The sequence below is a fragment of the Medicago sativa genome, chromosome 8 (assembly GCF_051527215.1).
Source record: "Medicago sativa cultivar Bolivia chromosome 8, Bolivia_mono, whole genome shotgun sequence".
NCBI classification, from domain to species: domain Eukaryota; kingdom Viridiplantae; phylum Streptophyta; class Magnoliopsida; order Fabales; family Fabaceae; genus Medicago; species Medicago sativa.
In genome coordinates, this window is record NC_140756.1 from 42898481 (window position 1) to 42913854 (window position 15374).

General features: G+C 38.5%; 1 pseudogene; it reads left to right on the forward strand.

Annotated features, from left to right (window-relative positions):
- Window positions 1-4573: 4573 nt before the first annotated feature.
- On the forward strand, window positions 4574-10024 carry LOC146899279 (uncharacterized; annotated as a pseudogene).
- Window positions 10025-15374: the final 5350 nt, after the last annotated feature.

Consider the following 15374-nt stretch of genomic DNA (forward strand, 5'->3'; position numbering starts at 1 on the left):
TCATTGATTCTAGCTTTGAGAGCAAGGTCTTTCTTTTTCTTTTCACCTTTTTCACTATCAATGAGACGATTCAATTCAAGCTCATGTTCTGCAATTTTCCAAATAAAGTTGCCAAAGACATAAAAAGATAAATCTTTAGATTCACAAATAGCGGTCACTTTCGGTTGCCAACTTCGACTCGAGCATCTAAGAACTTTATTGATTAAATCCTCATTGTTAAAAGATTTTCCAAGAGCTCTAAGATGATTTATAATATGGATAAGTCGTTTATGCATATCTTGGATGCTTTCTCCTGATTTCATCCTAAATAATTCATACTCATGAGTCAATGTGTTCATTCGAGCCCTTTTGACCTCGGTAGTACCTTCATGGCTCAATTTAAGGGTGTCCCACATTTCCTTGGCCGTTGTACAATTTAATACACGGTAGAACTCATCAATGCTTAAAGAAGTGGTGATAATGTTCTTAGCTTTCAAATTATATTGAAACTTTTTCTTTTCATCTTTGGTCCAAAGGGATCTTGGTTTATTCACGACAACATTATTGACTAAATGAGTGGGAATAAATGGACCATTTTCAATAGCATCCCAAATATCACAATCAATTCCCTCAATGAAAATTTTCATTCTCTCTTTCCAATAACCATACCCTTCACCATGAAAGATGGGGGACAATTTATGGAATTGTTATTTGAAGTCATCTTGCCTCTTGAGACGATTAGTCCTTAACAAGAGTTCAAGCTCTAATACCACTTGTTAAACAAGTGACTTCAAACACACAAGAGGGGGGTGAATTGTGATTTTTATAAAATGATTTAAAACAAGCACTTAAAAAATGTTAAACCAAATAAAATAAAGTGCTTATAAAGGTTTTTAATAAAGATGAAAACTTGAGATATTGTGCTAAAATAAATAACAAATAAAGTAAGAGAGATAAAGGAATAAAAGAAAAGACACAAGAAATTTATACTAGTTCGGCCTAAAACAACAAGGCCTAGCTAGTCTAGTCCCCAAGGAAAAGCCCCTTGAGATTTTCACTACTCAAGCTTTTAATTAGGATAAGCTGGTAACCTTTATAAATAACAAGCACTCTCCAAACAAAACAATCCTTTGTAGAAGAGTCTCTAAAACCAAGAGATATCACCTCTCTTGAAACCTTGGGATCGCACCCAATACAAATAAGAGTTACAACAATTAAATAATACACCAAATGTGTAGATATAACAAATTGAAGTACAAGTACTACAACTCAACTATGTAGTATAAAAGAGCTCTCAAGATAATAAATTAGCAAGTGTAAAACTAATGAGAGTGATAAAAATATTTTCGACAATGTTTGAGTGCAAATATGAGTTGTTCAAATGAGCTACCACAAAGCATCCATTTATATGCAAAAATGAGAATGAAATTCATTTGAGAATATAACTAGCCGTAGCATGATAAAATCAAATAGCCGTTGGAATGCAATTCTCCCTTTAATGATCAACGGTCACAAAATCAAAAATTGTTTCATCATAATTGATTATCCAAAGAAAGTCAATTATGGTTTGAGAAAAAAGACACGTTGAGGCATTAAATAACTCATAATGGATTATGTCAAAATTCATACCAGCTGATTATCACATTGATATGGTAAAGATACATAAAGCCATTTTAATGTGTAGCCATATCATAATCAACTATATGATTTTCCTCAATCAATTATGGACCAAAAGAAAAACGTCCTGGAGCATTTTCTTTTGTATAATTAAATTATGATTTTATTTAAAATGATGCTCAAAATATTTTTAATGTTAAAATCATTTATGCAATTTCCAAAATTAATTATGATTTTTCATGCAAAAATATTTTCATGTAAAATTATTTTATATGAGTAAAAACATTGTGAGTGTGTGATTTATTTTCTTGAGAGCTTTTTAACCACTTACAATAAAGTCCTAATATAAATAAAAATAAAACTCAAGACTTGAAACCTTGAATCTTCTTTTCCGCTTTTTGCATAGTTGCTCTCCTAGGACTTCTTTTGTCAATCATCAAAACCAAATTATTCCTGTCAAGGCATATATTCACAGATATTAGTGATCTACACGCCTTCTTCTCGTATGCTCTTTAACAAAATAAGGAGGACGAATGTGTAACTGCAAAGATACTCTTGTATCAAAATAAAACATGATGTGATAGAAAAATAGACTGCGAGAAAAGATGTGTTAAATGTATATGAATATTTGGGATGCCAAAATATCATTGTTGCATAGTGAAATACACACATTTTTATAAACAAAAAAAATGTGAATATTCTTGTTTAATCAATTATGATAAATCACAATTTTTTTTTAAGTCTTAGCTTAAAAATAACTGTAACGCTCACTTTGATAGTGTCTAGAATAATCAAAAGTGCGTTAAAACTGATATTGGATACATTAATTTTTACAATACGGAATTGTCAACAAGACAAGAATTCAAGCAGCTACAACATCCAAAGTCTTATAATACATTATTCCACAAAGTGATTGTCGAACAAAATCTAGTTGCACAGTTCTTTACAACATCTATAATATAACATATGCATCAACTACTCCAACAACAAGTTGATCCCTCGCAAGCATAATCAATCCAAAGCTTTTTCTTTACCATTTCCGCGTGAAACCTGAGAACATGAACAAATAAGGAGAGGGATGAGACATAATGCCTCAGTGAGTTCTATCTAACCCTAAGCTAGTGATAACCTCAGGGATCACCTACGGTTACCACGTGTCTACAATACAACCTAACGGTTGATTATACGTGTGTGGACATGCTTGCCTAGACGGTAGTGCATGCTAGATCTGTCATAGACTTCTTCTTAACTTGTTTTGAGTCTTACTATCTCTATACGCGACATCGCGGTTAAGGAAAAAGTCTAAGACCGCTATGCCAAGATACACTCTACGTATCGATGCCTATATACATAACATATGTCACGTTACTAAGTCGGACGATTAGGGGAAAAACCTAAGATCGTCATCAACAAAACTATGTTTAACTATTCTGAAATTCCGGCAGACTAGCTTTCATGTGTTTTATACGATGTTACGAGCAGAAAGTCGAGTAAGATGTTTTAATATCGAGCTAGCAGAAAACAGACAGATCAAGGCAAATATAACATATGTAGAATTATAGTGCGTTAGTTACAGGCTGTTTTTAGGTGATGTTTCAATTCCAGATGCGCAGAAGTCAGATGTTCTGTTGAATGTTCCAACATCATTTTGACAGTAAGGATAAACAAACAGCAAAATAAACGACAGAAAAGTAAAAGGTGATGACACCCTGTCATCCTAGTTTATTAGGTACTTTTCATGTAATTTTTGAGCCATTTTTGATGTAATTCTGGGAGCTAGAAGCCACAAAGGAGGAAAAACACAAGTTTAAGGAGATCAGAAATCGGCCACCGATTGAACCAATCAGCCACCGATTTTGCTGCTGAATTTCCATATTTCAAGACTGCCACAATCGGCTACCGATGGCACAAAATCGGCTACCGATTTCACTGTTTGGATCGTGAATTCTGGGCTTAAATTGACCAATCGGTTACCGATTGGAATGCATCGGTAACCGATTTTTACTGTGCTTATATAAAGAAACTCGGTCTCAGGTTAAATTATTACGATTTTTGGAGATCAAAACACCTGGAAACACATAGGAGAGCGATTTGGAGCATCTTGGAACACCATTGAAGGAGTTTTAACAAGGTTTATTCATGAATTCATCTTGTAATTCTTCTTCTATTGTCTATTGCTCAATTATGTGTAACTAAACCCTCCTTTGTTGGGGATGAGTAGACCTAGATGAACATGATTGTTATGACCTAGTTTTATATTATTGATTGAAATTCATATGATTGTTTCTCTTATTTCCGTTCTTAATGCTTTTTATCGATTGATCACCTTTAAATTGATTTACGGTTTATTTTGTGAAACGGAAGTGGAATTTATAAACGCTTTGAAATAAGAGATCCTTGCCTTTGTAATCTAGGAATAGATACAAACCCTTGGAATCATTAAAAGAATTCTTGTTCATTAATGCTTAACCCTAATCTTCAAATTCACTAAGGAATTAGGTTTTTATTTTAGGTTTAAAGTTTTTGTCACTAAGGAATTAGGGCAAGAATAAATTAGATAATTCGGTAACAATCATATGAGTCGATTCAATAGTTAAGACTAGGTTATTAGCTTTTCATGGTCATCTAGCGAAACTCATCCCTAGCATCTTTCTCTCATTAATCTTAATCACTTTATTTTCCGTTATTTTCAATATTGCGATAAACAAACAACTTAACCTTTTGTTCAATTAAGTCATAAATACAATTCAACTGTATAACGCGATCCTCGAGTTCGACACTCGGTCTTACCGTTTTATTTACTACTTGAACGATTTCGTACACTTGCGAAATTCGTTATCAAGCTTTTGGCGCCGTTGCCGGGGATTGCCAAATCACTGTTGAATTTTATTTTTCTTAATTGAAATTTTTTGCTCTGCAACAAAATTATTGCTTTTATTTTATTTTAAATTATTACTCACTCTTTTTCTAACCTTGTATGCGAGGCCAGCCCTCAGCTGAACTTACCTTTATTCCAGAAGTTGAAAAATTCTGCCGAGCAATCCGGAAAGAAACAAAACTCAGGAAACTTAGGGAACAAGAAGAGGCAAGTAAGGTGGAGGCTGACACGGAAGAAGAGGTACTTGAAGTAAACGAAGAGATGGAGGGAACACCAGGGCCACAGCCCCAACCTGCAGAAAGACTTCTAGGAGACTATGGGGCCCGTGACAGAAACCGAAATAGGTTGACCATCACTAATCAGCCTGTGACGGTGAACAAGTTTGAGATTAATCCCGGTCTATTGCGGGAGTTGAAGGAGAATCAGTATGCGGGGAAGTACAATGAAGATGCCAACAAGCACTTGAAGAGTTTCTTGATACTTTGTGAGACAGCTAAGGTACAAGGGCACTCTGAGGAAGCAAAAAGATTGAGACTGTTCCCGTTTACTTTGACTGATGATGCTTATGAGTGGTTTGACTCTTTACCGGCTGGTAGCATAACAACTTGGAATGAGATGGAAGACAAGTTCTTGGAGCAATTCTTTCCTACAGCTCTATTTGTGAGAAGGCGACAAGACATTTCCAGTTTCCAACAGAAAGAAGGAGAGTCCTTGGGAGAAGCTTATAAAAGGTACAAGAAGCTGCTCTCAGCATGTCCCGAGCACAACTATGATACTACAGTTAAAATGCAGATTTTCTGTAATGTTCTACGTCTGGCTACTAGACAAGTCCTCGACACAGCTTCCGGTGGTTCCATAAATTTCAAAACCGCCTCTCAAATAATCAAAATCATTGAAGCTGTTGCACTTAATGAACAAATGGAGATGTATGATAGAACTGGTGGTACAAGGGGAGGACTGATAGATCTGAATCAACTTGAGCTCAAAAATGCTCAAAGCATACTAACTGGTAAGCAGATTCAAGATGCAGTAGCTGCTGAAGTATCAAAGAAAATGGTAGCACTTAACTTAACTCAACCCCAAGTTGCTCCGGTGAATCAAATGAACACTGTCAAATGTGATTGGTGTGCTGGCCCTCATTTCACTATGCATTGTGATGTGCCCATGGATGCAACCCAAGTAGAAATGGTGAACTACCTCAGCAGTCAAGGGAACCAGGTTAGAAATAACCCTTTTGCAAATACATATAATCCAGGCTGGAGGAACCATCCAAATTTCTCATGGAAAAATCAACAAGGTGGTTCTCAAAATCAACAACAAGGGGGTTATCAAGGAGGTCCATCAAACCAAGCTCCAAAGAAGGCGGATTGGGAGTTAGCAATTGAAGCAATGGCTACCAACATGAATTCCTTAGCTCAAGAAACCAGAGAGGCTCAAAAGAATACAAGGGCTTCGATCAAAATTCTTGAAACTCAAGTTGGGCAAATTGCTCAACAACTCACTCAAAGAGCTCCAGGAACCCTTCCAAGCAACACTGTTATCAATCCAAGGGATCATGAAAATGTGAACATGGTTACAACAAGAAGCATGAAGAAGGATGAATCACTATCATCTCAAGCTAAACATGATGGAGGTGACTCGCCTCCTGAACTAATTGAAGTGGAGATTGAAGTGCGTGATCCTGGTGTTACTCAAGTTGTTGAAGAGCCTGAAAAGAAAAAGAAATATGAGGCTCCAAAGCCACAAATCAAGCTGCCTTACCCTCAAAGGGTGAAGAAAGAAAAAGATGAAAAGTGCTTTGCAAAGTTCATTGAGATGTTCAAGAAGCTACAAATCAACATTCCTTTTGCTGAAGCTATCCAACAAATGCCTTCATATGCAAAGTTCATGAAAGACATGCTTTCAAGAAAGAGAACAATCGATGATGAAGATGTGATGCTCACCGAGCAATATAGTACGGTCTTGCAAAGAAAAATTCCAAGGAAACTAAAAGACCCCGGGAGTGTCACTATTCCTTGTACAATTGGGGATAGAACTTTTAAGAAGGCGTTGATTGATCTTGGAGCTAGTGTGAGCTTGATGCCGTTGTCCATATATAAGAAGTTGGGCATTGGAAGGGTGCGAGACACAAGGATGACTCTACAGTTTGCAGATAAGTCTTACAAATTCCCCTATGGCATAGTTGAAGATGTTCTTGTGAAAGTTGATAAATTCATCTTCCCGGTAGATTTTGTCGTTCTTGAGATGGAAGAAGATGAGGATATTCCTTTGATACTAGGAAGACCGTTCTTGCAAACCGGAAGATGTTTAATTGACATGGAAGATGGCACTTTAACGTTGAAATTCTTTGATGAGGTGGTGAAGTTGAATGTTCTTAAAGCCATGAAGCACCCCGAAGAGAAAGAAAAATGCTATAGGGTCGACATGATCAAATCCTTTGTGAAAGAAAAGCTCCAAAAAGAGATACCAGCCCTACCACTTGAAAGAGTCCTAAGCCTGTCACCGGAAAGTGCACAAGAAAGTGAAGATCCTAAAGAATGTGAAGTCTTAGCTATGTTGGAGGCCTCCCCATCCCATAACCGTCGCACCCCTACTAGGTGGGAGGAACTTCATCCTCAAAACGAAGTTGTGGAGAAATCAAAAGAAGCACCAATAGTTGAACTCAAACAACTACCTTCTCACTTGAAGTATGTGTTCCTTGGTGAGAAAGAGAAGTACCCAGCCATCATTAGTTCTAACTTGAGCAAACTTGAAGAAGAAAAACTGTTAAGGGTGCTTAGAATGTACAAGGGTGCTTTGGGTTGGTCTATTGAGGATTTGAAAGGTATTAGCCCTACTTTTTGCATGCACAAAATTCTGATGGAGGATAATTTCAAGCCGGTGGTGCAACCTCAACGAAGACTAAATCCAGCCATGAAAGAGGTAATAAGAAAGGAGGTTGTCAAGCTACTTGAAGCAGGCATCATCTATCCCATCTCAGACAGTTCGTGGGTGAGTCCCGTCCAAGTTGTTCCTAAAAAGGGTGGGACTACCGTGGTTACAAATGAGAAGAATGAGCTGATCCCAACACGTACAGTCACCGGGTGGAGAGTTTGTATTGACTATAGGAGGCTGAATGCCGCAACAAGGAAAGATCACTTCCCACTACCTTTCATTGATCAAATGTTAGAGAGGTTAGCGGGTCATGAGTACTACTGTTTCTTGGACGGGTACTCTGGTTATAATCAAATTGATGTGGCACCTGAAGATCAAGAGAAAACCACTTTCACATGTCCTTATGGGATATTTGCTTACAGGAGGATGCCATTTGGGCTATGCAATGTCCCTGCCACGTTTCAAAGGTGTGTCATGTCCATATTCTCCGATATGCTTGAAAAACATATCGAAGTTTTTATGGATGATTTTTCTGTCTTTGGCTCTTCTTTTGATCATTGTTTGCATAATTTATCTCTTGTATTGGAAAGATGTCAAAAAGCTAATTTAGTCCTAAACTGGGAAAAATGCCATTTCATGGTGAGAGAGGGAATTGTTTTGGGTCACCGAATCTCCCACAAGGGGATAGAGGTTGACCAAGCTAAAATTGAAGTAATTGAAAAACTTCCTCCTCCCACTAATGAGAAAGGCATTCGAAGCTTTTTAGGCCATGCAGGTTTTTATAGGAGGTTTATCAAAGATTTTTCAAAAATAGCAAAACCCCTTACTAACCTGCTTGTCAAAGACATTCCTTTCCAATTCAATGATGAGTGTCTAAATGCTTTTAATACTTTGAAGCAAAAATTGATAACTGCCCATATTGTCATTGCACCTGATTGGTCACTACCTTTTGAAATTATGTGTGATGCTAGTGACATAGCTGTTGGGGCAGTACTTGGTCAAAGAAAAGATAAGTTGTTGCATGTTATCTATTATGCCAGCCATGTTTTGTATCCAGCACAACTTAACTATGCTACCACTGAAAAAGAACTTCTGGCTGTTGTTTATGCTTTTGATAAATTTAGATCTTACTTGTTAGGGTCTAAAGTCATTGTTTACACTGATCATGCTGCACTAAGGTATTTGTTTTCTAAGCAAGAATCTAAGCCAAGGCTTCTTAGGTGGATACTGTTGTTGCAGGAATTTGATTTAGAGATCCGTGACAAGAAAGGATCGGAGAACACGGTAGCTGACCATCTTTCTCGCCTGGAGAAGATGGATGAAACAGAGGAGGAGAGGACTATCAAGGACCTCTTTGCTGATGAGCACATCTTAGCTTTTACGATGGTGCCGTGGTTCGCGGACTATACGAACTACATGGTGGGTAAGATTATTCCTCTTGACTTTAACTCCCAACAACATAAGAAATTCCTACATGACTGCAAGTCATATGTGTGGGATGAACCATTTTTGTACAAAAGGGGGGTTGATGGGTTGTTATGAAGGTGTGTCCCCGAAGATGAACAAGAAAAGGTGTTGTGGCACTGCCATGACTCCAGCTATGGGGGACACTTTAGTGGGGATAGGACTGCTGCAAAGGTCCTTCAGTCAGGCCTGTTTTGGCCTACTCTTTTTAAAGATGCTTTCACCTATGTTAAGAAATGTGACCGTTGCCAACGCACAGGAAATATTTCAAAAAGAAACGAGATGCCACAAAATCCTGTGTTAGAAGTGGAAATCTTTGATGTGTGGGGAATTGATTTCATGGGACCATTCCCGTCCTCATACTCAAAGATGTACATTTTGGTGGCAGTGGACTACGTTTCTAAGTGGGTAGAAGCTATAGCCACGCAAACCAATGATGCTCAAGTAGTGGTTGCCTTCCTCAAGAAAAACATTTTTTCACGCTTTGGGGTTCCTAGAGCTTTAATTAGTGATGAAGGCACCCACTTCCTCAATCGAAAGATGGAGGCGTTGTTGAAAAAGTACAATGTGCATCATCGGATTGCCACACCCTACCACCCTCAGACTAGTGGACAAGTATAAGTGTCCAATAGGCAAATCAAGCAAATTTTAGAAAAAACTGTGAACTCGTCCCGAAAGGATTGGTCTCTTAAGCTTGATGATGCCTTATGGGCATATAGGACTGCTTTCAAAACACCTATAGGTATGTCCCCTTTTCAAATTGTCTATGGAAAATGTTGTCATTTGCCCTTAGAGCTCGAACACAAGGCTTTGTGGGCAACTAAGCTCCTTAATTTTGATCTTTTTAAAGCAGGTGAGTCTAGGATTCTTCAACTCCATGAGTTGGATGAATTCCGGAACTATGCCTACGAGAATGCCAAAATTTATAAAGAAAAAACTAAGAAATGGCATGACAAAAAGATTCAAATTAGGGAGTTTAGAGAAGGGAAACTTGTTCTACTTTTTAATTCCAGGTTGAGGCTGTTCCCTGGAAAGCTGAAGTCAAGGTGGTCCGGGCCATTCAAAGTGGCGAAAGTTTATCCGTACGGAGCTATTGAGGTACAACACTTGGATTCTGACAAGACCTTCAAGGTCAATGGACAAAGACTCAAACCATACTATGGGGGAGAGTCGGAGCGTTCAAGGGAGTCCATTTCGTTACAATCCACTTGAGGAAAGAAAAGTGGACCGTCAAGCTTAGGACGTTAAACCAGCGCTTGATGGGAGGCAACCCATCGTAGGTATATTGTTATTTTCGTTATCTTTGCATTTATTTTACGAAAAATGTGGGCACTACAAATTTTAAGTCCCACACAAAAAAATTCAGAAATTTCCTTTTGAATATGTCAAAAAAATTGGTAGTCGTTTTTCACAACCGGTGACCAATTTTTGACACCAAATTTTTTTTTTTTCAAGTCTACTATTTTTTTTTGTGTACAGTTTTTCTTAAAAAAAAAAAAGGGTTTAAAATCGGTGGCCGATCCAAACCCATCGGTAGCCGATTTTCAAAAAAAAAGAAAGAGTTTAGCCGCTGGAATTTTCGGCGGCCGATTGCACACCATCGGTGGCCGATTTTCGAACACGCCAAGCCAGCCAACACTGCTAAAATCGGTGGCCGATCCTGGTTCATTGGTAGCCGATTTCATTGCTTCCTCCTACATATCCAGCCTTCATTCTTCTTTTATTTCCAACCCTTAAACACTTGGTGTTATGCTGCCCAACCTCCAAAGGAACCGAAAATCACCACACTCCATCTTCATCTTCACCATTCTCAACTACCCAAACCACAAATCATCATATAAACTTCATCTTCAACATTCATAAACCTCAACCCACTCATGAACACCCACACATCTTCATCTCTAACCCCACCAACTCAAACACCTTCATCAAAAACACCACTACCCATTCCTCCTCAACCTTCACAAATCCTACATAAACCACAAATCCTCCACAAATCATTATCAACATTCTAACCCACAAGCTTTATACCAACAAATTCAACCCACATTCCAACAATCTCACCAAACCCTAACTTTATCCCCAAATTTCATAATCCAAAATTCACATACCCATTCCCAATTTCATCAACACCCATGGCCAAAACAAGGAACCAAGGACAAGACCCACCACTACCACCCACAAGGAAGAGGAAGAGCAAGAAAGAGTCTACTTCTTCTTCTCAACCACCACCACCACCAAGCCCTCCTCATGACCCACCACCATATGACCGTTTCATTATCGATGAAGCCGCTGAACGATACCGAGCAATCAAGGGTAATACCTTTACCAAGGAAAGGGGCTTTAATTTTGAGAAGCTTACACAATACCCAATTTTTCAAGAGAAGATTGAGGAAAAGGGTTGGCAAGGGATTGTGAACATGATAACAGTTGAAAGTAATCAGAGCATAGCTTTAGAGTTCTTAGCTAATGCATATGTTGAAAGGAGTGGTGGAGTACAAGCTACAGTGCGCGGGAAAGAAGTGAGTTACCACCCAGACGATATTGCAAGGGTTTTGGGGCTAACAAGGCCGGATGAGTGTGGTGTTCAGGTTAGAAGGCAAGAGTTAGGACCAGAAAAAACTAAAGATGAATGGGATGTGTTACTTGCTGGTTTGGTGCGAGAGGGAGCTGGTTGGAAAGGGCATGGAGGGCAGCCACAAAGGATTGATGTGGTTGATTTGTTGCCGGTTTACAAGGCATGGGCGTCATTCATCCTTACCACTATTGAGCGGACTTCCGCTAAGGCTGAGATGACACGTGCTAGGTTCTATATTTTGAAGGCTATTCTATCTGATGATGATATTGATGCTGCGAAATTGATGTATGATAGTTTGAAAGACCTTGTGAAAACTACTAGGGCGACATTGGGACATTGCTGTTTGATTAATGCTTTATGCAGGGATGCACATGTTCTGACAGAGTCTTCTGATGTGTTTTTGACATCTCAGCTGCCTATTTCCGACAAAGTAATGCTGAAGTTTGAGAAGGATCAGAAGGAATTTGAACGCGGGCTTGCGCAGCAAGTGGGGCAGCAAGGTGAGCCTCAGATGATGGAAGAAGATCAGGTGCCTCCGGTGCAGCCACATATGATGCAGCAGCAGCAGGGATACATCCCTCCACACTTTGCGCATTATACTTATGATATGGCCAACTGGGTCATGGATATCTCCTCCCGAGATCGGATTCCACCACCAGCCTTCCATGAAGAGTTTATTATTGCAGCTGATGACTATCGTCGTGGTCCTGATGCCATGACTAATGCATATCAGAGATTTGCGAGCCCCGAGGACATGGAGAGGTACTTTGCTGAGGAGAGGGCAAGGGGAGCCGCCAGAGAGGCTAGCATCAGAGAGGAGTACTATCGGATTCCGGCTGAGGAGCCTAGTACCGAGGAGCATCCACATTACTACCCATTTCCACCATCTGGACCAGGAGGGTCGTCAGGAGCAGGAGGATCACATTGACTTAGGCACCTTGTCTAGCCCAAGCATTTTATCTTGTTTTTCAGTATTTCTATTTTTGTTATTTGCTTCAGTACTTTGTTTCAGTTGTATTTTAATTTGAACTTGAGTAGTGTCCCTTATTTGTACTTGTTCTTGAACTTGTTTATTATTAAGGCATTTGTTTGTTTCAGGTGACCTATTCCAGTTTAGTAACAGTGATTTGATGAAATGGTATTCTGAAAGTTCAAAACGGAGGAGTGACTTGGTTCTTCAAAAGGCGAAGTGTACGGCGTTCCTAGGTAGTCACAACTCCCAGAAATCTCAGCCATAAGGTTCATTGCCAAACTTTGTTTTTCAATTTACTTCTATGTTAGATTAGATTTCCATGCAACTACATTTCTAGAACTTGCATTGTTTCTCTACTGTTGATTGGTCTTTGTCATTTACACACTGAGGCAAAAGTGCTTGGTCCTGTGAGCCTTTTTGAAGCCTACCCTGTTTTAATTTGTTAAATTTATCCTTTCTTAACCAATTGTGAGCCGGTAGGATTAGAACTTTTTGTTCGGTGAGAAACTACACATGAAGCCTAGAGCCTTTTTAGGATGATTACCTTGAAATTTTAATTTGAGTTAGGCTATGTAGGATGTTGCTTGATAATAAGTTTGGGGTTGCCTTTGGTATTTGCAACCTAATAAGTTTGGGGTGGGGTACTAGAGAACAAGTGATGAAAAATGAAAAAGAATGAAAAACATACATACAAAAATAGGTGTATCAAAAAAAAAAAGAGAAAAAAAAATGAAAGAAATTGAAAAGGGGCACACAATGTCATATCCGAATAACTTCAAACTCGATGTGTCCCAAGCTTTTGATAAAGTTATTGAAAATGTTCTCTAGGTACCTAAGTTCTGTTTCAAATAGGGAATTGGGGGATTGAATCTTGTTTTACACTTGTAGGAATGTCTAACTCAAATTTTGTGTAGCCTACTTATCCAAATATATCCCACCTTTTACCTAAGCCCCGTTACAACCCTAAAGACCTCAAAAGTGTGTAATGACTTTGACTTTGATTGATGTTTAGAAACTTTTCAAGCGTATGGTAATATGTAGACCTGCATGTCGACTGGTAGAACCCTATTTCATATATTTGCGAGGAGTTGTGAATTGGTGGATGCGAACAAGTCAAACTAGCTCATCTTTAGCTAGAGGAGATTGAACTTTTGGGTACTATCATTTCATCAGGTAACTGTTATTTTACTGTCATTTGTCACTGGTGCAAGTAAATTCCTTGAGGACAAGGAATAGTTCAAGTTTGGGGTTGTGATGAGACCCTGTCATCCTAGTTTATTAGGTACTTTTCATGTAATTTTTGAGCCATTTTTGATGTAATTCTGGGAGCTAGAAGCTACAAAGGAGGAAAAACACAAGTTTAAGGAGATCAGAAATCGGCCACCGATTGAACCAATCAGCCACCGATTTTGCTGCTGAATTTCCATATTTCAAGACTGCCACAATCGGCTACCGATGGCACAAAATCGGCTACCGATTTCACTGTTTGGATCGTGAATTCTGGGCTTAAATTGACCAATCGGTTACCGATTGGAATGCATCGGTAACCGATTTTTACTGTGCTTATATAAAGAAACTCGGTCTCAGGTTAAATTATTACGATATTTGGAGATCAAAACACCTGGAAACACATAGGAGAGCGATTTGGAGCATCTTGGAACACCAATGAAGGAGTTTTAACAAGGTTTATTCATGAATTCATCTTGTAATTCTTCTTCTATTGTCTATTGCTCAATTATGTGTAACTAAACCCTCCTTTGTTGGGGATGAGTAGACCTAGATGAACATGATTGTTATGACCTAGTTTTATATTATTGATTGAAATTCATATGATTGTTTCTCTTATTTCCGTTCTTAATGCTTTTTATCGATTGATCACCTTTAAATTGATTTACGGTTTATTTTGTGAAACGGAAGTGGAATTTATAAACGCTTTGAAATAAGAGATCCTTGCCTTTGTAATCTAGGAATAGATACAAACCCTTGGAATCATTAAAAGAATTCTTGTTCATTAATGCTTAACCCTAATCTTCAAATTCACTAAGGAATTAGGTTTTTATTTTAGGTTTAAAGTTTTTGTCACTAAGGAATTAGGGCAAGAATAAATTAGATAATTCGGTAACAATCATATGAGTCGATTCAATAGTTAAGACTAGGTTATTAGCTTTTCATGGTCATCTAGCGAAACTCATCCCTAGCATCTTTCTCTCATTAATCTTAATCACTTTATTTTCTGTTATTTTCAATATTGCGATAAACAAACAACTTAACCTTTTGTTCAATTAAGTCATAAATACAATTCAACCGTATAACGCGATCCTCGAGTTCGACACTCGGTCTTACCGTTTTATTTACTACTTGAATGATTTCGTACACTTGCGAAATTCGTTATCAAAAGGCACAGAGAGTTTGTTGACCCAGTTCAGCACAACACGCTTACATCTGGGGGCTACCAAGCCAGGAAGGAAATCCACAAATGTAGTCCTTATTCAATAGCTCTCAGCAAACTCCTCGTTTACACTATATTACCTAGGACCTACCTGTATAGACTTCAACCTAGGAAATCCTAGATCTGAGATCCCATCTCACTATCCTAATGGTCCGTCACTGCCCCAGTGACCTATCAGACCTCAAACACAACAAAAAGTAGAAGTTACCTTCCAACACAATCTACCTAACACCTTGTTCACAACTTTGGTGTAGTACACAATCTACCTAGCTCCTTGCTTCACAACTTCAGAGTAGTGAACACAGTAACCAGTCCTAGACCTGCATCACAAACGATACAAGAGAAGAACACACAGGGAAGACGACTCAAAACCCTAAAAGTCTATTCTTTTACAAATCGATGGTTTTGATACATTACAACTCAACTAAAGGTCCATCTCGATGCATCAAGGTGATACAAGGAGAGGCTCACAATTACGGCACGAGTTGAAACCCTAAAGACTCAATCCAATATTCTTGAATTGGTAAACAAAACTAGGGTACAAGTCTTCCTTATATAGCCT